Here is a 27,290-nt window from a genome sequence, read left to right on the forward strand (position 1 = left end):
CCCACCAGGTATGGTAGTCATGTGATTGCAAAGTGTGAATTGTTAGGGGAAGGGCCAGCCTCAGTGCATCATCAAGCAGTTGCATGTCCAGGAGCTCAGGGGCTCCAGTGCATCATCAAGATCTGTTTTAGCCCCGCCCACAAAATCGGGAAAATAGCAATGGAGAAATAAAAAAACGTTTAAAATGGTCTAACTCCACAATTCAGTAATTCACAGTCTTTGTAACATGTGTTTAGCAATACATTTTTAACATTTATTATGGGTTTACAATTTTTTTTTTCGAATTGCTTTTACAGGGACTTTAAGTTTGTATTGATTCAAGACTATATGCACTAATATATTTTATTTTTCTCAGACAAGTTTTGGTAAACAAATAAATGAATTTAGGACCGTGTTCAAGCAACATTTTTTCCAGTTTCTCCAATTATTATTTTTATTATTATCACTATTTAGACTAAATCCAGTTGGATAATGTGTGTGTTACCTTGTAGGCAGCAGACAGGAGAAAATAATTGGAATATATCTGAGTGACTAAGTGAAAATGTTACCATGTTGGCTGTAAATGACACATCCCACCACACCAGAGACTGGAGCCTGATACAGCAAAGTTAAACATCCTATTTAAATGCATTGAGGCTTGCTAGATAAAAAACAGAAATACTATGGTTTGAAGAATTTGCTGGCATATGGGTGGAGCTTTAAAATGTGATTTATCCATGTATTCCACAGACTGTCAGTTATGGGATTAATCTTGAGAGATCTGAAATTTGCGTCACGCTCTCATTTCTTTTTCTTTGTTTTTGCTGTTTATTTCAAAAAGCCTTAAAGACCAACTTTGTAAGACCTTGTCAGTCAAAATTAACTGCTTTGACCATTTTAAATGGTCTTTCATTGTCAATACACTTTAAGCCTTGTGCTTGGATTCCACCAACCAGGTCCATAACCACACAGAAAAAGTTAGCATCCCTGAAACGTTGTGTCACTAAATGATAGACACCATTGAGTTGTGATTATGTAACGTCTGTGGAAAGTAATTTAAACATTGTGCTGTACGCCTTTCTTGAGTTTTGAGTATCATGTCAAAAGCTGATGGCTACTTAAAAAACACAAGGCTGCTCAGCCACCCTTCAGTGGTGCTCTACTGATTGAAGAGGGATGTATATGGAAAATGATGCCTATTAAACGCAGCTCAGTATGTCCCCAGACTGCTGTTTCTGATGAAAATGAACCCTGGAAAATGGAAGTGTTTATTGTCAGGTGCAGCCTAGTCGCAGACGCAAGTTTTTAATGTCTTACTGACTTAGTGTCAGTTGTGGAAAAAACAGAAATTATTTATTCAGCTGCAGTAATTTGTCCTTACCAACTCTATGGATTACTAAGATTACTGGCAGATAAGAAAGGAATCAGATTTTACTATTCTTTAACAAATTTTAAATGTTACACATGAAATTTGTGACCCAATTAAAGTAACAAGACAAACCAGTTTCACTTTTTTTTTTTTTACCTATGTGCCGCTGTGCACCTAAACCATTCTTTGATAAGATCTCTGAAAAACTGGCTTATTATGTTGGCTCTGGGCAGGCGACCATTTGTGATAATCAAGTATCAGAAAAATGTCTCAGCTCCTTAAATAAGATCCCACGGCAAGGTTTGTTCATTAGTAGACCATTGTAACAACGATAATCTTTCAGAAAACTTGCTCTAGGTGAATGGAGGATCTAAATGAATGCAAATCATTTGAAAGTTCTGTGGCTATGATTCCATGAGGCAAAGCATGTTCTACCCCATCTGATAATCCTTCTAATGTCATTTCCTCTGGCATTACAAGCAATGGGAACTAATTAGTGTCTTAATTTTAAAAGGGGAAGCAAACAGGACCCATGTGGTAAAATACAATAAACAGCAAGGGCGCCCGAGTCATTAGAGAATGAGAAAGTCAAAAGACAGGCTTTCAGAGGCTTTTCATTTCCCATTTAAAGTAAGCTCTTCTGAAACAAAGTTGCTGCCACTTGCCGTGCAATTACTCTGGTTTACATATATTTATATATATAAAAAATGGTGCTTTCATAAAACTGTAAATGCATGTTTAATTGCAGCAGACCTTTCAGTGCCCTCCTCATACAGCATGGATACGTCTGATTAATTATGAGATACAGCTGGTGTTGCACTTTGCGTCAGGACTGCCTTCTATTTGTCTAAGGCTGTCAGTCAGATGTACATAGCAAAGCAATTATGATAAGCCATAACGGACCAGTGCCAATCAATCGTTTTCATAATTAACATTAATTCCGAAAGATAAATTCGAAAGAGAAAGTGAAAGGGATAACCTCCATTAAGCCTGCAATTGTAGGGAATTCCAACATGTGCTTTCAAGCCACTGCGTATCTCTAAACATTTAAATGTGCCTCATTATGACAAATGACCTTTTAGGCGTAGTGCCTCAGCAGCAAAAGCATTGCACTGACACCTTCTGCAATTACAAGTACAGTAATTATCTATACCCTTGGGCGCTTAGTAGACAGAAAGGTTGCAAAGTAGAGGTGTCGTGCTCAGAACGAAGATTGTAGGACATTATCATTCTCTGGGTGACTACATAATTGAAATGAGACTCTCACCATGTGGGCTGAGTAACAAGACATGGGAATATGTAAAAGGAAGCAGCAGTCTGGGGATAGTGCTGTTCAGTTTGCAGTGTTAAAATCCAGAAAACCCTCTGGAATATACTCTGGGTTTTTAAAATATTGGTTTTCAATTTGTGAATTAAATAAGGTCTTTAGTTCAAGTTATTTAAAGAGATCTTTACATTTTGTTGTACATTATAAATGGCAAAAATGGTTTTAAAAACATTGTGCGTTTTAAAATGAAGTTGCTTCAAGTGAAAATGAAAATTCTGTCATCATAGGCCTATGTCACACTTCCTGCTTCCAGAACGCGATGTAGGGATACAGAACTTCTGGTCAACTATATTTCTCGATAGGGATTTATCTCGATAGATTATCAACCCTAATGTCTAAACCATCCGAGGTAGACTGACCACGAGCTATGAGGTTGTGAAACGAAGGTTTTTGCTCCTGTTGAAGTGATACGATTGTATGAAATCAACCTTTTATTTTATTCGCGATCTTATGAGAAAAAACAAAAACAAAAAAAAAAAACACAACACTACCCACAATCCTAAACGTAGTGGCAACATCTGCTGATAGGTCCAACTCGCTGTTACAATCGAAACGTTTACCTTAACAGCTAGAGCTACCCGCGGCTGTTGTTGTAGTGTACCGGGTTGCTCTGCATCAGGATGTAGACAGCCATACCTCAGCTTTCACGCTTTCCCACTTGAGAGTTTTCATTTACCATCCGAACCACATCGTCATATGTGACTTAAGGCAGGTTGCGGAGAGATTTGGTCCAGCGGTATCTATCGGACTCCACCATTGTAAAAAGCTAACCGGAAGAGCCGTATCCCTACTAAAAGACGTACTTCCGGTCTTCGATTTTTTTCGTGACATAAGCCTATTTACTCACCCTCATTCAAACCTTTATGGCTGTCTTCAGTGGAACATAAAATAAGTTATTTTGAAGAATTTGTTTTTGTCCATACAATGAAGTTTTGGACCCTATTGACTATTGAATTGCATGGACCAAAAAAAAAAATAACAATCTTGAGCTTCGGAAATTCACTTTATAAGATGTATTAGTATTGCAACATGGCATCATGAGTTTTGCGTAAACATACACGCCACTTTCAAGTCAAGTGGCGTGTTATCTATACGCTTTTTGAGCTATCCGCGTCTATGTCTACGCCAATAAATGTCTGAGTGATTCCGCATGTGTGTACACACCGTTAAATGTCCGAGCGAAACGAAGCAAAATGTAGATCTACATCTGGGGAGCAATATTTTTTCCTAGGATGGTAGGGTAGGGGAAGACTCATAAATGGTATTAACCCCAGTGACGGGTAGGTTTAGGGACGGGGGTGGGGTAGGTCATACATACATATACATATATATACTGTATATAAATATATATATATATATATATATATATATTAGGGGTGGCACGGTACATGAAAAAACACCCGAACCGTTCGGTTCGCTTGTCTCGGTTCGGAGCGCGTGTGCGTCTCACGGTTCGACGCATGCGCAATGTAACCTCGTGCCCGTATGTGACGTGTGTTTTCTTTTCGCGCGACATAAACTTGTTCGACTTGGACCGGCGCTGCACAGAGCGATCGGTGAATAACATCAATCTAGCGCGAGTCGGCTCCGTATGCATTCATCACTTTCGCGGTATTTGATGTCATTACCGATCGCTCTGTGCAGCGCCGGTTCAAGTTAATAAACAAGCCAGTAAAAGTGGAGTATGGAGCGCTGCAGCCAGGTCACGGCACGCGGGGAAATGGCAAGTGGGAGAGATGAGGGAGTTGGAGGACGCGCCAGCGTCGTCTATGGTATAAGTCCGGTGTGTGGGAACATTTTGGATTTCATGTTATGATATTTTAATTTAACTACAGTGGCACTTTATGTAGATAAGAGCTTCAGTCATACGTTTCCAAACCCTGCACTTTAATTTTAAGTGGAAAAAAGTACCCTCACATTTTGGGAATAGAAGCATTGTTGATACTGTTTTTGTGTTGAGGTTGAACTTAAATTTCACTTTATGTTTATGGCCTTTGCTATTGCAATAGCTTTATTATCTAGTATAGGCAATGAGGTTTCATGTATATTGACATTTAAAAGACAGTGTTTTAAGAGTTGCTCTCTTTTTCTTTTAAAAGATAGAATTTTGGTAAGAGCTACAAAAGTTAGCAGTTGATACATGAAAGTTAATTTCTTTGTGTAAATAAGATTTATGTGATACAAATGCACAAGTTCTTGTAGAGATAGTGATACACATTCTCCTTTTTTTTGCCAAATAAACAAAAAGCATGTCAATTTCTTCTCTCTTGCTGTATCTAAATCTCACCTAGCTTTCCTCTGAGATAGTCCCAAAATGTGCTTAAAGTCAAAGAGTCAAATTCAGTTTGTGCATGATTGCATGAATATAATATATATATTTTTAATACTGTATCCTAAAGTGTGGATAATTAAGCTATATATCACATGCTGAAGTACATTTCTGGAGTGTTAAAGATTAAAAGAAAAAATAACAAGAACCGTACAGAACCGAAAACCGTGACCCTAAAACCGTGATACAAACCGAACCGTGGGTTTTGTGAACCGTGCCACCCCTAATATATATATATATACACAGTAATGTAACGTCAACGTAAGTCAATGTAAGTCAACGGCGTTCATAAACACGCTAAAAAGCGATTATGCGTGTTGATAGCACGCCAAAAATGGAAATACGAATTGGCGTGTCATACATACGCCATTTCATGTGATCAGTCTGAGTATTATTACTAAGATATTTTTCCAAATCTCTTTTGTGTTTCAGACAACATAAGGGAGAATGAATAATGACAGAATTTACATTGCACTCCATTTTGGTGCATGTAAATTCTCCTGGGATACTTGTGAGTTTGGAAAATTATGACACGATGTCATTGCTGCACAATTTCGTATTTCTCACTTTCACTTCCCAAAGACAGCAGGCTGATTTATCATGTGTGACATAATGAAGAACAAAACATGGTAATTAGGTTATTGATGATTTATCTATGCCTTTTATCATTCTGTGTTGCCACAGATAATGGAAAATATACGATCGCTCATTTAAAAAATAAGTTTTATAAGTTCAAATGCTTGCCTTGCTCTGTTTTGTTCGAACTCGTTCATCAAAATGAACAAATCTTTTTGAGTCATTTGGTTCATTCAACGAACAAAATTAACGAATTGACTCGGAAAAAGATTTGTTCTTTTTCTACTTTTAAGAGTGTAGATGTCATTGTACTGCTCTATTCTCAAAAATATATTAATAAAAAAACCAAGGAAAAATCCATGCAGGATTCAAAATGTGTTTCAAAATCAGCTGACTTTACCTCAAGTACATTTGGCTGTCTTGAAGAATATCAGTTTAATTTGATTTATCGAACATCAACTTTTAAATTCATGAGCCATGTCCTTTGGACATATTAAAGGGCTGCAAGAACGAATTTGTATCTGGCCTCGGTATTTGTCGGTGAACTGAACATCTGTAAATCTTCTCATTCATAACACTCTTGAATTCATCTTGTTTTCAGGCTGCATATTCATTAAAGTGTCAAGCTTCTGCACACTTTTATATTTCATTTCAAGGACGGTTGAGAGAAACATCTACTTCAGTTTTTTTTTAAATGCCCATCTGTAGAGCAATGAAACATCAGCGGCCCAATTGCCTACAGAATATGGCCAGCATCTATTCTAGTTCCCAAGGTCAGTATCTACAAGAGAGGAGCTGCACCCATTGGTTTGGGGCAACGAGAAGGTCACATCTAAACCGTGTGACCTGAGGGACAAGCTCATAGGTGATTCGGGTTCCCTTAACAGAACATCTCTATCAGCAGTAAACTGACAAAGAAGCAGATGCGTGCCATTTGTTTTTACCAGGAAAGGTCAGAGGGGTGCGGAAACCCATCCCGCTTGGAGCGAGCCAAACACCATTAAATCCTGATGCCTGGAAAATAATCACTACCTGCTGGAAACGAAGTGTCACAGTCTCCTCGTCCCTGAACACATCCCTGTCCAGTTCAGATATAGATAAGCGTTACGTAATGTGACACTGCATTCCGTCCTGACTGGGGATTTTAATGAGTTTCTGCATTCTCCCTATAGGGAGTAAAAGACTAATCAACAGAGTTTAATGAGAGGTTTAAAAGAGCAAGTTTTGTATGGTAAACCAATGAGGCGCAGAGGAAGATGTTTCGGCATTTTAACACCGACACGTTTACGTACTGTACTTCACAAGGGCAGAGGGAGCATGGATAACATCACTTGAATTTCAACCGATATCTATTCATTATGGCTTGCGTTTATTGTCTGCAGGAAAGTATAGTTCCAGCAATTATGAACTTTTAAAAAAATAAAAACCTATTCATTTTGTAATATTTTTAAAGCTTGCTTCCCAGATAACTTATTTGGAGATTTGTGAAATTATTTAATTTATTTGAGTTGACATTCTGTTTATTCAGGCAGTCTGACTGATATGTTTTATGTGATGTTTAGTGGGGGGTAACAGACCAGCATGCTGAGCAAAAAAAAAAAATGGTTTGGTGAACATGTTGAGATATCTTGTTTACTTGAAATGATTTGCTTCAAACTGAATTATTCAGGGGATAGCTCATCCAAAAATGTAAATTATGTCATAAATCAGTCACCCAGACTCCGAAATTGAGAAATGGAACAGTCTGATTCATGAACAAATCATTTAGAGTGGACTGAAGTGATTATAAAGATTCGACTTTCAGTGTGTTTCTCACAAGCTATTGAATGACTTCAAAAGACTGACAGTAGTTTTATTAAGGGTTTGCCATGTTAAAATTGCTAAACTAATTCATTTGAATTGAGTGTGCAAACATTGAAATGTTCATAAAAAAGAATCTGACATCCAAAATATGGGGAAGGGAATTGTTTACAAGAAAGAGAGGAAGGAGATGGCTGTTAAAAAGTTAAATGAAGAGGCTGAGAACTTTATTATATTAAAACAAAGTTTTCTTTCTTGCTAACCTTGTTGAAGGATTTTCCTTTCAAACCCTTTAAAGGGATAGTTCACTTTGAAATAATTTTTTGATATGTTTTAGCTTACCTCAAGGGCATCCAAGATATAGGCGTCTTTGTTTCTACAGTATTTTCAATTTTGATATTTAGGTCAAACCGTTGTTGTCTATCAGTCATATAATGCAGGTTTAAGGGGTCCACCCTCGGTTCACCTCTTAAGAGCATGCACAGAGAAGTCAAAATTAAACACGATTTAATGACTCGCAAATGTAAGTACACATTGATGGCCTAAGACACGAAACGAGCGGTTTGTGTGAAAAAACGAACAGTATTTATGTCGTTTTTACCGGGTATAACCACAGCCATGTCCAACTGATCTGACGGCACGGGCGAAAACATATCAAAAATTAATTTCAAAGTGTTTAATTTCTTTAATTGTCCAGATGCTTTTGATGATGCATGCTTTAGTTTGCATAAGAGCTTGGAAAGTAATGTGAGCAAATATGAACCTGAAATCAATGGTTACTACTTGGGTTTACAGGCGGTGGAAGAATAATTTCAGCTAATTTTCCAAAAAGTTAACTTACCATTTTCCCAGGAAAATAAAGAATGCTTGTGAAATATTTTCTTTTACTTATTTAATCGAACATTACAACAAAGGAGGATCAGCTCCCATTTCATACAAATTAATTAATTAAAGGATTCACAAACTTTCTCTCATTAAATTAGTTGTTGAGTGTTTTTGTGAGTCCCTTTGAAATGAATGTAGTTTATGCAAATGATTTCTTGCTGTGTCTGTCGATTCACTGAAGACACAATGTACTAATTAATGAGGGTCTAATATATGAAGGAATTGGATAATTATTGCGCTCATGATCAAACAGCTTATGTTTTACACAAAATTAGATCAGTGACACACAGAACCTGCCTCATTGCTTTTATACTAGGATACAAATACAGCGGTATCACTTCAAATGTTCTCAAAAATGTTTCTTAGTAGTATAACTAATGACGTGTTTTTATTCAAAAGAGTCATAGGAAGTATTTGTTGACAGTGACGGGAATCAAACAAACAATAGAACAAATTGTCTTGTTCAGCCCTTCACAGTTTGCAATCCATCCAGAATAGGCCCAATGTAAACATCCTTCCTAGAAATCAGACTTTTAGAAGTATAATGTTTGAACTGCCAGATTGGATTTCTCCAATTGTTTGCTCTAGAATAATAGAGACACAAAGACGAAATACTTCAAGCTCAACTGTATGAGGCCAAGGATCATGACTCCAAATAAAGGAATCTTTTTATCCAGCAAATTACATTGAACTCCAAACCTGAGAACTAAATGTCATTTAAACTAAGACATTAAATCTGATTGCACCGATTTAACCAAGCACGCATCAGAAACATGTTTATCTGTTCTTTTTTCCCATCTGCCAGTGTTGAGCTGAATCTCAGGAGTGATAATCAAAGAACTACACTTCCCAGAGTGCACCACCAGCAGCAGCAGCAAACCGGCTGCTTGTCACCTGATCGTCATTAACACTGATTTGGAACACCTGAAAAGGCATGGAGATTCTCAGTCTGTCAGGAAAACAAACTTCAGAGAGAAGAGGCTCCAAGTTACTCATATGTTCAGTCCAAAGACGCCAATGGTCTGTAAAATGTTTATTTACTTTCATGGTGTTTAAAATGTTGCTTGATATTTTCGAGCTATGTTTAACTGCTATGTAGATGTTTAAGTAACACCATTTATTTTTCCTTCATTTATTTTGTGTTTGTGCTAAAATATTAGATTTTGAGTTTGTAAAAATGAACAGTATAAGATGCAAAAGGATGGTATAAAGTTAAAAATGGTGACTTTACAAACAAATTTGGAAGATTCATGAAATCATATTTTTCTTCATTGTGTTGTTAAAAAAATGTTTAAAATTGTAACTTTTGTTCTGTCTTAAAGGTTTACAACCTAATTTGCTGAACAGAACAATCACCTGACAAAGCCAAAATAAAAGTGATTGAGTTGGAAATTTGAGTTGTCCTTGTGTCCTTTGGAACTTGAACTGGAGTGGACTTGACAGTTGTAAACCACGCGGAGCGGCCTGGCCCTGAGGATAAACGGCTTCAGGTCCAGAAATAAGCTGTTGACGCAGAGGAAGTCAAGATGGCGGAAGATGTCCTGGGGAAGTCGGTCCAGCAGCTCAAAAAGGAGAGGACCACTGCAAAAAGCAGCTTCACCAGGCAAGCCAACTTTATTTCAAGAGGAGCAAGCAGCATGCTTCAAATGGAGTTAGAGGAGGAATTCACAAAGCTTTCAGAATGTTTCAGAAAGATGCTCGATGCCAATGATGACTACAGGATTGGACTGGAAGCTGACATTAAGACTGAGGATGAGGAAGCAAGTCTTGATGAACAGCAAGAGGCCGACATTGACAGATCTGTAAATGAAGGTGAGACGAAGTTGAGAGAAATAAAAGAACTTGTTCAAACAAACCTGTGGTCGAGGTATGGAAAGAGTGAACTTCTTGATGGAATTCTGGAAGCAGAGAAAGCCAATGATAAAGCGGCTGATGTACCTGTGGAAAGTGTCAATTTAGAGGGCTATGAAGTGCACCTTGCTCTCTTGGACAAGAGAATAAAAGAGGCCATATCAGCAATGTCAACATGGGAGAGATGGATCCCTGTAGGATTGAAGGACGAATTGGATGGAAGAGTCAAGGACATAAAAGCATCCTACTACAGACTTGAGTTAAGGAAGGCTGAATTTGCCACTGCACGGACGATCATTGGGCAAGGCACAGGACTGAGACAACCCCAACCTGCACCATCCACACCAATAGTGAAAATCAAGCCAACCTCTCTACCTGTATTCAATGGAAGCAAGAGAGAATATCACAGATGGAAGAAAGACTGGGAAAGCCTGCAAAAGCAGGGAGAGCCATCCGGTTCATCTGAAGTTAAGAAAATTCAACTCTTGGAGAGTGTGGATGACAAAATCTCAAAAGACCTCAGACTTTCAACCTACACCAGTGCCAATGACATGTTCAGAGTCCTGGAAAACAGATATGGAAATAAGTCAACCATCACAGTGGAAATCCTTGAAGAGCTAGAGAAGATGCCACATGTGAAAGGGAACCAGCCAAGAAAGGTAATTGACCTCATACAGTCAGTAGAAAAGGCCCTAGCGGATCTCACAGAGTTAGGAAACTCTGGAGCCATTAATAACCCTCTGGTAATTAAAACCATTGAAAGCAAGTTGCCTGACTTAATTAAAAGAGATTGGGTGATGTTCATGGTTGAGCCCAAAAACAATGTCACACCAGACAACCACTTCATCATGCTCTTGAAGTTCTTGAAAAGCCAAGAAGAAATATTAGAAAAACTCGAACAGCTAAAAACTGTGGAGGAGGTGGAGAGATCAGATCGCTCAGAAAAGAGGTATGAAAAAAAGATTTCCTCAACAAAATCCACAAAGAAAGAAGAGATTGATGAGGTATGTGGTGTCTGTGGTGAGAGTGGGCACAACAACAAAATCTTCTTTTGTAGAAAGTTCAAAAGACTTAAGCTACCTGAAAAGAAAGCTGTATTGAGAAAACTGGGGGCATGCAGAAGATGTCTTGGATGCCATGATAAAGATGGATATTGCAGAGACACTTTCCTATGCAGAAATAAAGACTGTAAAAGGGAAGGTGGTGCCCCAGACCACCATTTTTTCCTCTGCCCAAAAGAAGTCAAAAGAGGGGAGGAGAGAAAGAGTGGAAAAGACCGCAAAGGTGAAAGCAAACTAACGGAGGAACAGGAGGAAATCTTGGCTGAACTCTCCCCAGAAATGGCAGATCGATGCAGAAAGGCTTTCACTAACAAAACTGCAGTGACACTCGATGCTTCAGGCCAGTCTGAGCTACTGCAAAGTAATGGGCTCTCTGAACTCCCTGTCATCATGATGCTGATGCAAGTCACTGCAAACGCAGGGCAGAAGATTGGGACTTTAATTGATCTTGCTTCAGACACCAACTACATTACCCATAAGGCTGCTGAAAGACTGGGGTTGAGACATGAGAAGATAACTTTAGTTGTGCATGGGGTTGGTGGTATGACCATGGAGGTGAACACACAAAGGTATCTCCTCAAAGTCAGAGTCAAGACACCTAAAGGAACAGAGAGAGCTCATGAAATGGTCTGCTATGGCTTGGACGAAATCACCAGAGTGCATCAAGTAATTGAACCTGAGAAGTTGAGAAAATTCTTCCCAGAAGTCAAACTTAAAGAATTGGAAAGGCCGGGAGAGGTTGAACTTCTCATTAGCCACCGAGAGGGAAGACTCGCTCCTCAGAGGGTAAAAATCATCGGAGACCTCGTCTTGTGGGAGGGTCCATTGGGGAAGACAGTGGGTGGAGCACATCCCGACTTATTTGAAGAAGTGGAGGTTGCAATATATGAGTCCAAAACACACTTTGCTCGCTCCATGAGGACAGCAGCTGTTAAATATCAAGAAATCACAAGTCCAACAATGGAGACAGCCCAGTTGCAGCAGGAGGATGTGGCTCAGACCAAATTTACAGCTGCCAGTAACCATGAGTTCCTTGAGTGGTGGCACTGGGACAGCATCGGGGCTGCATGTGAGCCAAGATGTGGAGGATGCCGATGTGGAAACTGTCCACCAGGAGGAAAAGAAATGACCCTGGCAGAAGAGAGGGAGCTGGAGATCATTAAAGGGGGCCTCACCTACAAGGAGGGGGATGCTCACACACCAGCTCCACATTGGGATGCAAAGTATCCTTGGACAGTAGATCCAGCCTCTCTCTCAAACAACAAAGGTGCAGTCCAGGCTTATTTCTTAAGGATGGAAAAGCAACTAAACAGAGAGCCAGACTGGAAAGTCGCATATGCTACCCAGATCCATGAAATGGTCGAGCGAGGGGCAGCCATAAAACTCACCAACAAAATCATTGATGAGTGGAACGGACCAGTGTGGTATGTAAGCCACCTGGTAGCGCCAAACCCTCATTCGGTGACAACACCAGTTCGTATTGTCTGGAATAGTAGCCAGAAATACAAAGGCGTGAGTATGAATGATCTTCTTCTGAAGGGACCAGACGTTCTCAACCCTATCAGAGCTGTCCTGCTGAGGTTCAGAGAAGGGACGTATGCAGCTCTAGGAGACATCAGGAAGATGTACAACTCTGTATGGTTGGAGGAGCGTGAGATGCATCTTCACAGGTTCCTCTGGAGGGACAGCCCAGATGAAGAGATAAGTGAATATGCAGTTACCAGAGTCAACATTGGGGACAGACCTGCTGGTTGCATTGCTCAGGTGGCTATGAGGGAAACCGCACACCTGCCCAACTTTCTTCACTTGGAGGATGAACGCAGAGTCATTGAAGAGGACAGTTATGTGGACGACCTCTTAACCTCCCAAAATGACCGAAATAAACTTGACAGAATTACCACAAATGTTGAAGAGATCTTGAAAGCTGGAGGTTTTTTCCTCAAACCATGGATCCGGTCAGGGCAAAGTGGGAGGCAAGGAATGGAGACTGAGGTTCTAACAGAGACACAAAGTAAAACCTTAATTCTTCCAAATCAAATGAGAGACGAAGACAACAAAGCCTTGGGTATCGGCTACCAAATGGATGAAGACGAGCTCTACATATTAACCTCAGTTAACTTTTCCAAAAGGAAGAAGAAGATGAGAGTTGGAAAAGATCTTCTCAAGGAGGAGGTGAGAACTGAGACACCTAATCCACTGACTAGAAGGGCTCTCTTAAGCCAAGTGGCTGGACTGTACGACCCTATTGGCTTAGTTACACCTGCCAAACAGAAGGGAGCAATTCTTGTTAGAAAAGCATTCCAAGAGGGAGGGGGTGGGAAACTAACCCAAGAAACCTGGGACCAACCTCTCTCAGAAAGCCTCAGAGAAGAAGCCATACAACTTTTTGAAGAATATGTGCAGCTTGGTCAGGTGAGATTCCCAAGGAGCCTCACACCAGCTGGCTGGGAAGGGAAACCTTGGGGCATCACATTCTCTGATGGAAGTGACAAAACCTATGGAGCTGTGATGTACTTAAGATGGGAAACAAGTCAAGGCACTGTAGTTCGATTAGTTGAATCAAAAGCCAAATTGACACCCCTGGATCAAAAGGGAGAAGCTGTAAAAGCTGAGATCTGTGGTGCTGTTTTTGCTGCCAGGATCAGGAAGTATGTGGAAAAGCATGCACAATTGAAGATCGAGAGATGGTTCCATCTACTTGACAGTCAGACGGTCTTGGGAGCCATTCAAAGAGTCAGTTATGGATATAAAACCTTCTTTGCAAATAGAGTGGGTGAAATCCAGAAGGCTGGACAAGTGCAAGACTGGTGGTGGATCCGTGGAGATCTAAACATAGCTGACATCATAACAAGAGGGGGCGCTCCTGGAGATTTAAAGGAAAATTCCACATGGCAAAATGGACCAGAGTTCCTGAAGTGGCCAGTGGAGAAATGGCCTATAAAATCAGCTGGAGAGGTTGCAGCTCATTCCAGAGAAAGTGTAGACAAGCTCCAGAGGAAGGCATTCTCAGGTGCATTAACAAGAGCTCAAGCAAGGAGTCAGCAGAAAGAAGACTTACAAGGCACTCAGGAAAGTCCAAAGAGTGAATCTCAAGAGAGAATACCTGTGGTAAATCCAAATCTTCTTCTAAGAAAGAAACCCACGGGCTGGGTTAAAGACCTTGTGCAAGTAAGACGATTCAGTAGCCTGTTTAAATTGGTGAGAGTCGTTGCCTGGGTTTGTCTAGCTGCCAAACAGTGGCTGAAGAGGAAGTGCCGGCCCCCTAAACAGTCAAAGTGGGAGGTAAAATCACCCAAGCAAGCTGTGCTGGCAGTCAAGGAACATGAAGATGCACTCAAAGACCTCTTCCTCGCAGCTCAAAAAGGTACAGTATTTTCAGACACAACTCTGAACAGACTGGCAGTATACAAAGATGTGAACTCTGGACTGCTAGTTTGTGGCGGCAGAATTCAGTCGTTCAACGAAGATAAGACAGCAGTGCCAGTTTTACCATTTGAAGCATGGGTGTCAACACTGCTGGCACAAGAATCCCACAAAGCAAACCATGAGGGAGTTGCAGGAACCCTTCTCCGGATGAGGAAGAAAGCCTGGGTAATAAAAGGCCGTAGACTTGCCAAGAAAATGGTTGACAGCTGTGTGGTCTGCAGGAAAAACAAGGCAAAACAGTGTCAACAAATCATGGCTGACCTGCCTCTAGAGCGAACAGGTCCAGCTGCACCCTTTGAATTCACCACCATGGACTTGTTCGGCCCTTATGAAGTAAAGGACGAGGTCAAGAAGAGAACTAGACTCAAAGTATGGGGAATAGTCTTCTGCTGCATGGCTTCCCGAGCCATACACACTGAAGTGGTGAGTGACATGTCATCTGGAGGATTCCTGCTAGCCTATCAAAGGTTCACTTCACTGAGAGGACACCCCAGGAAACTCTGGTCAGACCCTGGCACAAACTTTGTGGGAGCCAGACCTGCACTGGAGAAGCTTCATAGATTTCTGAACCAACTAGACAAGTCTAAACTTGAAGATACAGCTGCTAAGCATGGTACAGAATGGTCGTGGAAGATCCATCCTGCAGACTCTCCCCATAGGAATGGTGCAGCAGAGGCAGCTGTTAAAGTAGTGAAGCGGGCGTTGAGCAACCTTGGTGGAGATGGTGTCTTCACATGGGGAGAATTCCAAACCTTTCTCTTCATGGCAGCTAACCTTGCAAACGAAAGACCCATCGATGCAAGAACTCAAAGCAGAGAAGACTGTGTAGAGTACATCACCCCAAATTCTCTGCTTTTAGGACGTGCCAATGCAAAGGGAGACCCTGGGGATTTCCAGTTTAATGGCTACCCCTATAAAAGGCTTAAACATATTCAAGCAGAGGTAAACAATTTCTGGAGGAAGTGGAGCCAACTGGCTGGACCTAATCTGTTCATAAGAAGCAAATGGCACACCAAAGAGCGAAATGTTGCTGTTGGAGATGTGGTCTGGGTGGCTGACCAAAACGCCCTGAGGGGGCAGTACAAACTCGCTAGAGTAGTCAGTGTAAATTCTGACAGCAAAGGCATTGTAAGAGATGCGTTTGTGAAGACTTTTCCCAGTTATCCTGTTCACATCACAAGAGCTAACAGTGAAAGAATTAGGAGGCTTCAAACCAAAATCCCAGCCACAATTCTTCATAGGGATGTCAGACGACTCGTCATTCTACTTCCCATTGAAGAACAAGTGGGGTGTGAAGGGCTTGTGTGACCTCTCTGGATTTGAAAAACCAGGAGCTCAAGTGGGAGGTGTTGAGCTGAATCTCAGGAGTGATAATCAAAGAACTACACTTCCCAGAGTGCACCACCAGCAGCAGCAGCAAACCGGCTGCTTGTCACCTGATCGTCATTAACACTGATTTGGAACACCTGAAAAGGCATGGAGATTCTCAGTCTGTCAGGAAAACAAACTTCAGAGAGAAGAGGCTCCAAGTTACTCATATGTTCAGTCCAAAGACGCCAATGGTCTGTAAAATGTTTATTTACTTTCATGGTGTTTAAAATGTTGCTTGATATTTTCGAGCTATGTTTAACTGCTATGTAGATGTTTAAGTAACACCATTTATTTTTCCTTCATTTATTTTGTGTTTGTGCTAAAATATTAGATTTTGAGTTTGTAAAAATGAACAGTATAAGATGCAAAAGGATGGTATAAAGTTAAAAATGGTGACTTTACAAACAAATTTGGAAGATTCATGAAATCATATTTTTCTTCATTGTGTTGTTAAAAAAATGTTTAAAATTGTAACTTTTGTTCTGTCTTAAAGGTTTACAACCTAATTTGCTGAACAGAACAATCACCTGACAAAGCCAAAATAAAAGTGATTGAGTTGGAAATTTGAGTTGTCCTTGTGTCCTTTGGAACTTGAACTGGAGTGGACTTGACAGCCAGTGTGCTTTAAAATCAATAGAAACCATGTACATCCAATTGTTAATCAATCTTTATGGAATGTTAACCAAACCCAAGTGTACATAAACTGCTACATCGTCTGAATAAATGTCTTTCAGCACATGTGGAACATGCATCAAGCTGATCAATCATTCTTATGTTTACTAATTTTACTACTTTTCCCATTACAATAAATTCGAGAAGAGAAGAGAAGAGTCGAGTCATGTAACATTGAATGTTAGCAGATATGACGAACGTAATGAAAGAATGGTTACTATTGGTTACTACTGCAGTAAAAAGGTGTCATGTAACATGGAAGGTTGAGACTGCTTCTGTGTCCTTGCTTGAAAAAAATGTGATTTACTAAGCCATTGTGGCATACTAGCGACTCAGTGACAGAAAGACAGAAGGAAGCTGCCTGGGCAAGCAAACCATCAACAAGTGACAGAGCGAATGTGTGGCGTACGGCTTTTGATGGACGCATTTTTCAGGCTGTCATCAAACATGGACATCAGTCACACTGGAACAGATAAATGCAGTGACAAAGGGCTCTCTAGTAGGCTGTGATACTAAAAATAACAAGGGTAAAATTGATGAAACACTTGCATGCCCCAGCCTGTAAGATCCTGAGCAAGAAAATTTTCTTAGCATGCCTTGAATTATTTTGACATCCCACTATAGAAGATAAAGTGATACTTCTGAAGATATATTGTCACCCATTTCTAGATCTATTCAGGCTTCTCGGTGTTTCTGCATTGAAAAATAAAAAAAAAAAAACACTAGCTTTCCTAGCCTGTCTTTGAAGAAATTTAAGAGCACTTATTAGCATTTAGTAGGTGTTTCATGTCCAGGGCCATGTTTCCCTGTGAATCGTCACTACTAAGAGCGCTCTCTACATGCACGGTTGCTTTTCAATGCATGATTCCCATGCTCGTTGTTAAATTGCCCCAAATTTTATTATAGTTTATTCTATTGTAATGTTATAAAAAATATAATGTTAATGTCATGTGGTAACATTTTGCAATAAGTTTCCAATTGCAATTAGTTTTATCAGAACATAAGCGTACATGGTGCAAAATCTAGGCCTACAAAATGCAGAACACTTGTTTACATCAGAATGTCACATTAAAAAAGCATGAGATGGAAAAGAAGCCCTTAATTACTAGGACTTAAGATTAGCTTGTGCAAGTTAGAATACCCATCCATCTGTGTAATTACATATTTAAACTTTCCTCAGAGCCGTCAATCGTTACTGCCTGCAGGCTTCCGCCAAAATAATACATTAGGCCCATCAGACTCTCCATTCGCCCCCCATGCATTTTGGATATGCTGATGGATGCAACAGACTCTGTCACATCCTGGAAAACATATTACAAGGAATTAGCCATCACTTAAAAGTCAGCACCTTGTTATTAACATGTACAGCAATTCAAACAACCTCCAACAAATGTTATGGATTCCAAAATCATTATGAGTAATGACAAGGATTCCAGAAGATTCCCTTTATCTCCCTGTCCTTTGGGATGTGGGGCTAAGCTGATTAATGGAGAATCAGTTTAACTTAAATATGACAAGGGAATGGCAGGTCATTTAGATGTGAAAATGGCTGCTGGGATTTCTCTACGAGTGCCACCCAGCTGAGATAATGCTGTTTGTGATAATGCTGACAGGATGCCTTTTCCGGGGATTGGTGATCTTTGGATTCGAACCATCGGAGCGAAGATCGAGAGCACAGGCCTGTCAAACGGACTATTCCACCAATCAACGCTATTCTTGCAATCATAAAGAATGTAGTGCACTGTATTTCACTCCTCCATTAGCCTTCAATAAGTGCTTAGAAATCACGGCCAACATTTAAATCAGGGCACTTTCATCTCTAAATGTCTCCACCACACTCATCTTGACATTAATCTGTGCGCCTCAATCATGTTCGGGGCATGTGCTTGTGAGAAAGAGCAGACAATTTTTCCGCTTTTCTTATAAAGGCTATTTATTACGTCATCGCGGCTCTGTGAAGGGTATCCGTAGTTCAATCCACTGTAAAGACTTATGGAACACAATGTACTGTAACCTCCCCTTGGTATAAAAGTGTGTATACATCAGAGAAGAGAAAAGGTCAAGAAAAGCTTGTACAGTTTTTTTTTTTGTTTTTTTTTTTGATAGCTTTAAGTTTGCTCTTTGAATTCAATAGGGCATTTATCACTTACCAGTTCTTCAGTGGCAAGTTACCAAATAACAATCTCAAGTAAGAAAAGCCTGTGATTACAAAAACAAGTGTGGAGGCAGTTCTTCCAATGAGTTGCCCTGAAATAGAAGTTATGGGGTTATTCATCTCTAATAAATTATAATTTAATTTCCATGGCTGTGTCTCATCGGGACTGCTTTCTGTGAAAATGTGGCGTGATGGAAAGGTCTGCAAATGATTTTATTCAAAATCACCAGCTTTGAAGCCACTGAATGAGATGGAGTGCAAATGGGGTGTTAGGGTAATAGAATTAGAGTAAGGTCTATAGACCTTCAGACATAAAGGCTTTTAAAAAAGTTTTTTTTTTCCAATACTTGTCAAGTCAACGTTCAAAGATTGTCTAGATGAACTTTTATTTTTATAGTTTGAATTGAAATTAATTTTAAATCCCTTCTCTTACATCCAAATTTTAATAATAATTCTATTTAATTGAAATTCAGGAGTTGAATTGAGATTTGAAAGTCATTCTTTGTTTAGTTCCGAAGGCCGAGCAGTAGAGCATCATGCACAAAAAAAAAAAAAAAAAAAAAAAATGCACATTTGCCCATTTGGGATTTGCATTTGAGCATAGGTGATAAAGGCCTTTAGAGAAGCAGCTTCCTTTGAGAAAGAAGACAGCTGTCGGACCCACACCCTCATATTTGGGGCATATTTTTAATCGGATTGTGCCCGCTCTCCGTTTCACTCACCCCTCTCACTAAAAATCATTATGAATCTCACTGTTATTTTTTATATTTCCACCCAGTCTCACTTTGGCTGCTGTCTGTCCACTTTCCATAGAAATAGTATAAGCATTCTGCTCATAAACAAATGTCTTTATCTGCTACAGTAAATGTGGCAATAATAATCGTGCTGTACAGTACAAGGTCAAGTTAACTTTCTTTATAATTTCTTTATTTATGATAAAACATGGCTATGACCGCTTCACCCAAAGGTTCCATTTATCACTGCGCACACTTCTATGTAGCTTTTACACATTGACAACTGTTTTATAAAAGCAATAAGGTACTCAAGGCAAGTACTGCATCGTGAATATGTAACGGCTGTTTATTCACGAAACAGCGCAGCCTCTCCAGCCCCTTCCGAAGGCGTCATATACTGACTCTTTTGACAATGTGTATACATCCAACGCACATGGCACCCTTTAGCGTCAATATGAGACACATATATAAATATATATACATATATATATATATATATATACATATATATATATATATATATATATATATATATATATGGGCCAGAAGGCACCTCCTAGTGGTCTAACCCTAACCCTACCACAGATGTAAACCTACCCATACCCGAAGCATGTTATAATGACGCTAAAGTGTGCCATGTGCGTTGGATGTACACACATTGTCAAAAGCGTCACTAAATGACGCTGTAGGATGAGAATACGTTGGCTTCTCGTACCACAATACGCTTACGTAAAAGCAAGTCTGTCTCTATACTTAGCTTCATAATACAAAAAAAAATCCCTTTGAGATTTGAGACCTTTATCCCTCATTAACAACATAAAACTGTACCAACTAGCATTAATATATATATACAGTATATATATATATATATATATATATATATATATATATATATATATATATATATATATATAAATGACACATTCTCTGTATATAGCCCTTCAGGGAGATTATTTTATAAAAAATAATCACTTGCCATGAATGAAACATAATGTATTCTATATCTGTAAAAGTTAATGTATTACAATGTCCTCATATTGGCTTGACTGAGTTGCTAGTCTTCTAGATATTAGCTTTCCGTCTATGACTTGCTTCACCCAAGTTGATAAAATTATGATGAAAATTGGATGTGGTCACTGAGGGACAAGCAGACTGAGAAATCTGAATTAGGCCTCATTTGTATGCAATTTAAATTCTTTTCGGCCTGACTTTGAAATGGCTAGTTTTCGGACTCCCTAAGAGGATTAAAAGCAAATAAATTTATGTCAAAGTAGGAGCTCGGCTGATGGCCATTCACTTGCACGTCAGATTTAAGTCTAGTGCTCTGGACTCTTGTCGGGGCTGGGAGCAGGCTTAGAGTGGGATTTAAGTGTCTTTTGCTGCAACTTACCACTGTCCTAAAGAATCACTTTAAATCTGACATTATGTGAGAACTGTGGAAGAAAACACTTGCAGGCTGTTTAGGACTGAATAAGCACTTAAACATATAGATAAACGTAACAAAATACACCTTTTCTGTATGCATTTAATAACCTTTTCTGTACAAGTCTACATGTGATAATATCTTTATCTTGATTTTAATTACAATTTCTTTATCTTTCTCATGTTGCAATTAACCACTCCATTACATCAGTTTCCTTTTTTCTTTTCAGTTCCTCCTTTGCTTAAAAATCATGTCATAAGTATGTAAATATGGAAGTAAAGCAATGATTATTCCTCTGATGATATGTATTTAGGAATTCATGACAATTTCAAGTACACACCTAAAGGATTATTAGGAACACCATACTAATAGACCTTATTCAGAGCAACGCCATGACAGGTATGAAAGTGAGGCTGTGAGGGACCGTGTTTCCAATGGCATCCGCTGTAAAAAGCTGAATAAAGCGGCTAGATTACTTACAATTTTCCACAGCTTACATTGTCGGGAGATTTTTGTCAACTGACATTTCTTGGAAAGACATTTTTTCCAGTGTTTCATGAGCAGAACAATCCGAAAACACATTAAATAACAGTACAGCCCATTAAAGAGATGCAAGTCTATCCCTCAGAGCCTCGCTTTCATTCTCATTAAAAATCAAAGATGACGCTGCCGTGAATAAGGCGTATACTGTGTTTGACCCCCTTTCGTCCTTCAGATGCCTCAACTATACTTGGCATTGATTCAGCAAGGTGCTGAAAGCATTCTTTAGAAATGTTGGCCAATATTGATTGGATACATCTTGCAGTTGATGGAGATTTGTGGGATGCACATCCAGGGCACGAAGCTCCTGTTCCACCACATCCCAAAGATGCTCTATTTGGTTGAGATCTGGTGACTGTGGGAGCCATTTTAGTACAGTGAACTCATTATCATGTTCAAGAAACCAATTTGAAATGATTCGATGTTTGTGACAGGGTGCATAATCCTGCTGGAAGTAGCCATTAGAGGATGGCTACATGGTGGCCATGAAGGGATGGACATGGTCAGAAACAATGCTCAAGTAGGCCATGGCATTTAAACGATGCCCAATTGGCACTAAGGGGCCTAAAGTGTACCAAGTAAACATCCATTACACCACCACCACCAGCCTGCACAGTGGTAACAAGGCATGGGGGAAACCATGTTCTCATTCTGTTTACGCCAAATTCTGACTCTACCATCTGAATGTCTCAACAGAAATCGAGACTGCGGACCAGAAATCAGACCAGGCAATGTTTTTCCAGTCTTCAACTGTCTATAATTTTGGTGAGCTCTTGCAAATTGTTGCCTGTTTTTCCCTATTTGTAGTGGAGATGAGTGGTAGTGGTACTGTGGTACCTGGTGGGGTCTTCTGCTGTTGAAGCCCATCCGCCTCAAGGTTGTGCATGTTATGTCTTCACAAATGCTTTGCTGCATACCTCGGTTGTAACGAGTGGTTATTTCAGTCAAAGTTGCTCTTCGATCAGCTTGAATCAGTCGGCCCATTCTCCTCTGACCTCTAGCATCAACAAGGCATTTTTGCCCACAGGACTGCTGCATACTGGATATCTTCCCTTTTCACACATTCTTTGTAAACCCTAGATACGGTTGGGCATGAAAATCCCAGTAACTCAGCAGATTGTGAAATACTCAGACTGGGCTGTCTGGCACCAACAACCATGTCACGCTCAAAATGGCTTAAATCACTTTTCTTTCCAATTCTGACCTTTCTTTCCCATTCTGATTCCCAGTGAGAATGGGAATTTATTTCCCATTCCCAATGGGCTTTTTGCCCAGCTGCACTACTTCCTGAACTTCAGCCAGCTCCTTGTTTCCTGTCTGCCATTATTGGCCAAATTGATTCATTCAGGTGTGCTTGACCTCAGTAGTCATGGCAACAATAATCAGACACACCTGAATTAATCAATTTGGCCAATAATGGAAGACAGGAAACAAGAAGCTGGCTGAAGTTCAGGAAGTAGTTCAGCTGGGCATAAAGCCAATTGAGTTTGGAGTTCAGAAGATTGTCTTGACCAGGACCACACCCCTAAATGCATTGAAGCAACCGCCATGTGATTGGTTGATTAGATAATTGCATTAATGAGAAATTGAACAGGTGTTCCTAATAATCATTGGTGAGTGTATATTGAATGTTTGTTACTATAAGATTTTCTCTTAAATTTTCTGTTCTTATGTGGATCTTACATTAAGTGTTCTATGTAACACTTTATTACACAGTGCTTTGGAATACTTGATATCATATTGGTCAGTCATGGCATTCAGATATTTCCATTCTTTTAAACCACTCATTCGGGTGACTAAACCGGTGTGTGTATATCGTGTAATGTCACTTTATGACAAGTTACCTGTACAATATCAAATTGCTTAGGGATTTGTCACATAATGTGTTGCATACAAATTTCATTCCACGCCAATTTTGTCTCTAATAAATGATAAATAAGATTTGACATAACTCTATTTATATTAAATGAGATAAAAAAATTAATAAAGACTAGTAACCTCAGAGTGGCCCTCAAAGGGCCACAGTCACTATGGGGCAGCGATGGGCATGATTAATCGACGATCGATTATTGATCAAGAATTTTGTCGATCACGTTAATTTGTTATCGATTACCATTAAACTAATGCTGCTGCGTTGCGTAGTGTGAGTGGAAAGTGAACGTGTTCCCTGGGCTGGTGATGTTAGCGCAGGTACCTGTGCATCCCGCCGGCAACGTCAGTCCCCTCATCAGAGCGGTGTTTTCAGCGGCTGGACTGAAGCATTTGTTTGCATTTTTTTTTTTTACATTCAGACATACACACAAACCAACATAGTGCAGTAGTGAGCGATCTTGTAAATCCATAATTCCACAAGTGACAAGAGTGATCTAAGTGTGTATGTGAGTGTATGTGTGTGTGTGTATGCGTAAACAAAGTAACCATTTATTATTTATTACCATTGTCATTACCATCACCACCCCACTCCCCACTACCACCATATTGCCAATATTGTGTTGGTCGATTTTTATTTCCATCCTTCCTCCTATGCAACAATTGCCACTGTCAATCCTGTATAAAATAAAAGATGATATAAGATAATATAGGATAACCTTCCCCCACATCTCATCAGTCCCTATCTTTACCTTTTTGTGTGTGTGTTATGTGCAATCTCTAAGGTGCATTAAAAGAGGGAGTACAGTGCGAGAGTGCATTTGTTTACATTTCACGCGTCCGAGCATGAAGGTGCGTGCGGCAAAAATGACGACATTGCGATATTCAGTGTTTCACAGTCAGACGAGCGCATCGAGTATAAACACCTCATCCGTTTGGAGACGTACGTGCGCAGTCTGCAGAGACTCGCGCTGAATTCAGAGCCAGGCGAAAGTGCAAACAAGGCTTGACGGTCACCATGCAGGTTGCGGTCGCGTCTGAGCCCAGATCATGTCATCAACATGCTTATCTTTCTCAACAAAGAAAGATAGGCTAATCAATATATAATAGACTAATCAATAAATACACCAACTTAGCACATTTCAGATGATACAGACCCCATGGATAGTTTTTTTTTATTTTATTTTATTTAAAACTGGTTTTAACTATCCACCCCTCTCTTCGGGAGACATTCTTAAAAGGAAACACTTCTTCAAATGCTCTGCTGCAGAGTGTGAGAGTATGCGTTGCATTTGAAAAGCCAACGTGCCTCGCTGTCTTTTATCACACTACAGCACATTACTAACTGTGGGCGAACAGAGAAAGGGTTGGGAATAACAAACAAAGTGTCTGTGCTGCTCAAACGTTTCGGGAATGCTGGGGGTTGTGCGTTAGTGACAGAACCAGCAAACATGAAAGAGAGGAAATTAAGACACATCAGGCAAGTTTGGTAAGAATTAGCAGATCAAAGGAGAAAGGCAGGTGAAGTTTTTAGAATAATTTCCATCTCTTGTAACTCTCTGTGTGAAATCAACCAAATGCGAGTGGAGTATGGTAGAACACGTTTTGTAAATGCTATGTATGATAGATGGGGTGGTGATGGTTCTTCCGAGTCAGAACGTTTCAATAAATCAGTTGATGCAGTTCACAAAATTGTGAATATTTATATCTCGGATGTAAAAATCATGTCCCGGTTACACTTAATGTTGTCATATCGCCCTGGTTAAATAAACATTGCATAATGATGTTCAGCTGTTCTTTTAATTAGTCGACTTATTTTCAGCAGTTATCATGCTCGGTAAACACTGATCACAGGCAAAGAAGTACCTTTAATTTTACCATGCTGATTGCTCTCTAAATACCCCCCACATTCATCATGTTTTCAGTCAATTTTTACCTGACATTAAGTGATGCTATCTAAATTGCTGAGTTGTTTAATTGCTTTTTAATTAGTCTTCATTAACTCTTTCCCCGCCATGAACAAAATGTTCATAGCCCCTAGTATATTTTATCATAAATATTTGAACATGCAATACATCAAAAGAAAGAACAAACCCTCTGGTTTTAAACAAAAAAAATAAAAAACCCTCTATTTTGTTCTTGCTATATGCATTATATTTTGATCAACCCTTGGGAAAGTTTCATAAAAAAAAAAAAATCAATATTGAGCAAAAACCTGAGAAAAATCACATTTTTGTCAAAGACTACTACGCCTGGATCGCATTCACAATGATGATCAAAAACACATCACCAACCCCCAAATGCTTGCACATTCCATAGTCCTATCATGGGTCATCATTTCATTCAGTAACATCTGGCAGTTTTGATCTATATGCTGTTTAATGTTGATTTTACATGTGCATATGATTGAGATTACTTGTTTCTGCATCTTCTTTGCATATACTTTGAGCCGGAGATTCAGGACTCTTTCAGAAGATTTCATAGCGCCCCCTAGTGTACAGTGAAAACACTGACAATTCCGTGTTTGCCAGCAAATGAAAGCTTTAAAGTTAAGTTCTGCCAGGAAGACTCAATTGTTGCATCACTAATTACCTTCTCATCTATCCAATCATCTATCCTAATACTTACGGTATAAAAGACCGGTACTTACACGTGTTTGAGTTCGCAGATGCTGACGTTTCCATTGACCTCCATCCTCCAAGATGGTTCCTTCCCTTCCAACCTCCCCACCACCACCACCAGGATGGTCCCTTCCTATACCTCCCAGGGGGTCGGCTCCAGACCCTCGGATAGCGAGTGTTACACTTCTAGGAATGAGGCGATGTCACTTCCGGGTGCAACACATCTATTTATCTGTATAAAACATAATGAAATGCATTGATCACATAAGGAGCACATTTCTCTGCATTTTCGCGCTTCATCTCGTGCTGGACTAGTTCTACGCTGCTATCCTGTGATACCTTCACAAATTGTCCTAACCAATCACATGTCTGATGTCTAGGCTGATACGTCACACAAGACACATTACTCTTTATACAATACTTAATTCTCAAGAAAACTATATATGTTCTATACACAAACACATTAGCATAGATCTAAACATGTGCTGTGCCCGCTATCAAATGACATTAAAGGAAAAAGGTCTGACAAATAACATCATTAAAGTAGCACAAACTCTATGAGTCATGCATTTAAACTCAAACAAACAATAGCATTTGGAATTAGAATAGATATTCAGGTATCAGCAATAGTTTAGTCTATATTCACAGTACTCTAGCATTGATAATCGCACATATTCCTAATACTCTTTCATATCTATTTCACTTGTCTTTAACCATTTAACAGTTATGTGTTATCACTATGAACTCACAAAATAACCAACTTACATCTAAATCTGACTGTGATTCTTATTTAACAGCATTAATTTTTTTTAACATTTTCTTTTACATGTAGTAGCTGACAAAGCAATGCTAAACGAGGGTAACATGCGAGGGCTAACAACAGTCAGGTGTGCCTTGTTGACTCCAACTGCCCAGACTCGTCTCTACACACATCTTAACCAATGTCCGTACACATCTATGTGGTTAATTAACGTTATGTCTCGTCCCGCACTCACGTCGAGTATATATATTTTTAAGCCTTTATTTCTCCGTTTTGCTCACGTTAAGAGTAACTAATTTACTAACGTTAGTTGAGTAGTTTACACTCTCGTCCGCCATTTCACGCATAATATTCTTAATCACGGTCAAAACTTCACTTTCCTTAACGTCTTAGGCACGAACTACGGCTCTATAAGATTAAAACACTGTTATGCATTTACCAGTATAAGGTTATTGTCAACTTACCTGTATAAAACACAAGAAAATGCATTGATCACACAGGGAGCACATTTCTCTGCACTTTCGCGCTTCTTCTCGTGAGTG

General features: G+C 39.6%; 1 protein-coding gene across 1 annotated transcript in view; it reads right to left on the reverse strand.

The window, feature by feature from the left end:
• The window catches only part of igsf21a (immunoglobin superfamily, member 21a), a 311,041-nt gene extending 284,762 nt beyond the window's left edge, over positions 1-26,279 (reverse strand). Inside the window, exon 1 of the mRNA XM_089125332.1 lies at positions 26,018-26,279. The gene's annotated coding sequence lies outside the window, so the exon portion shown is untranslated. The remainder of the gene's footprint in view (positions 1-26,017) is intronic.
• Between the last annotated feature and the right edge of the window lie 1,011 nt (positions 26,280-27,290).

This window comes from Pimephales promelas, chromosome 21 (assembly GCF_988280905.1).
Source record: "Pimephales promelas chromosome 21, fPimPro1.hap1.1, whole genome shotgun sequence".
In the NCBI taxonomy this organism is placed as follows: Eukaryota; Metazoa; Chordata; class Actinopteri; order Cypriniformes; family Leuciscidae; genus Pimephales; species Pimephales promelas.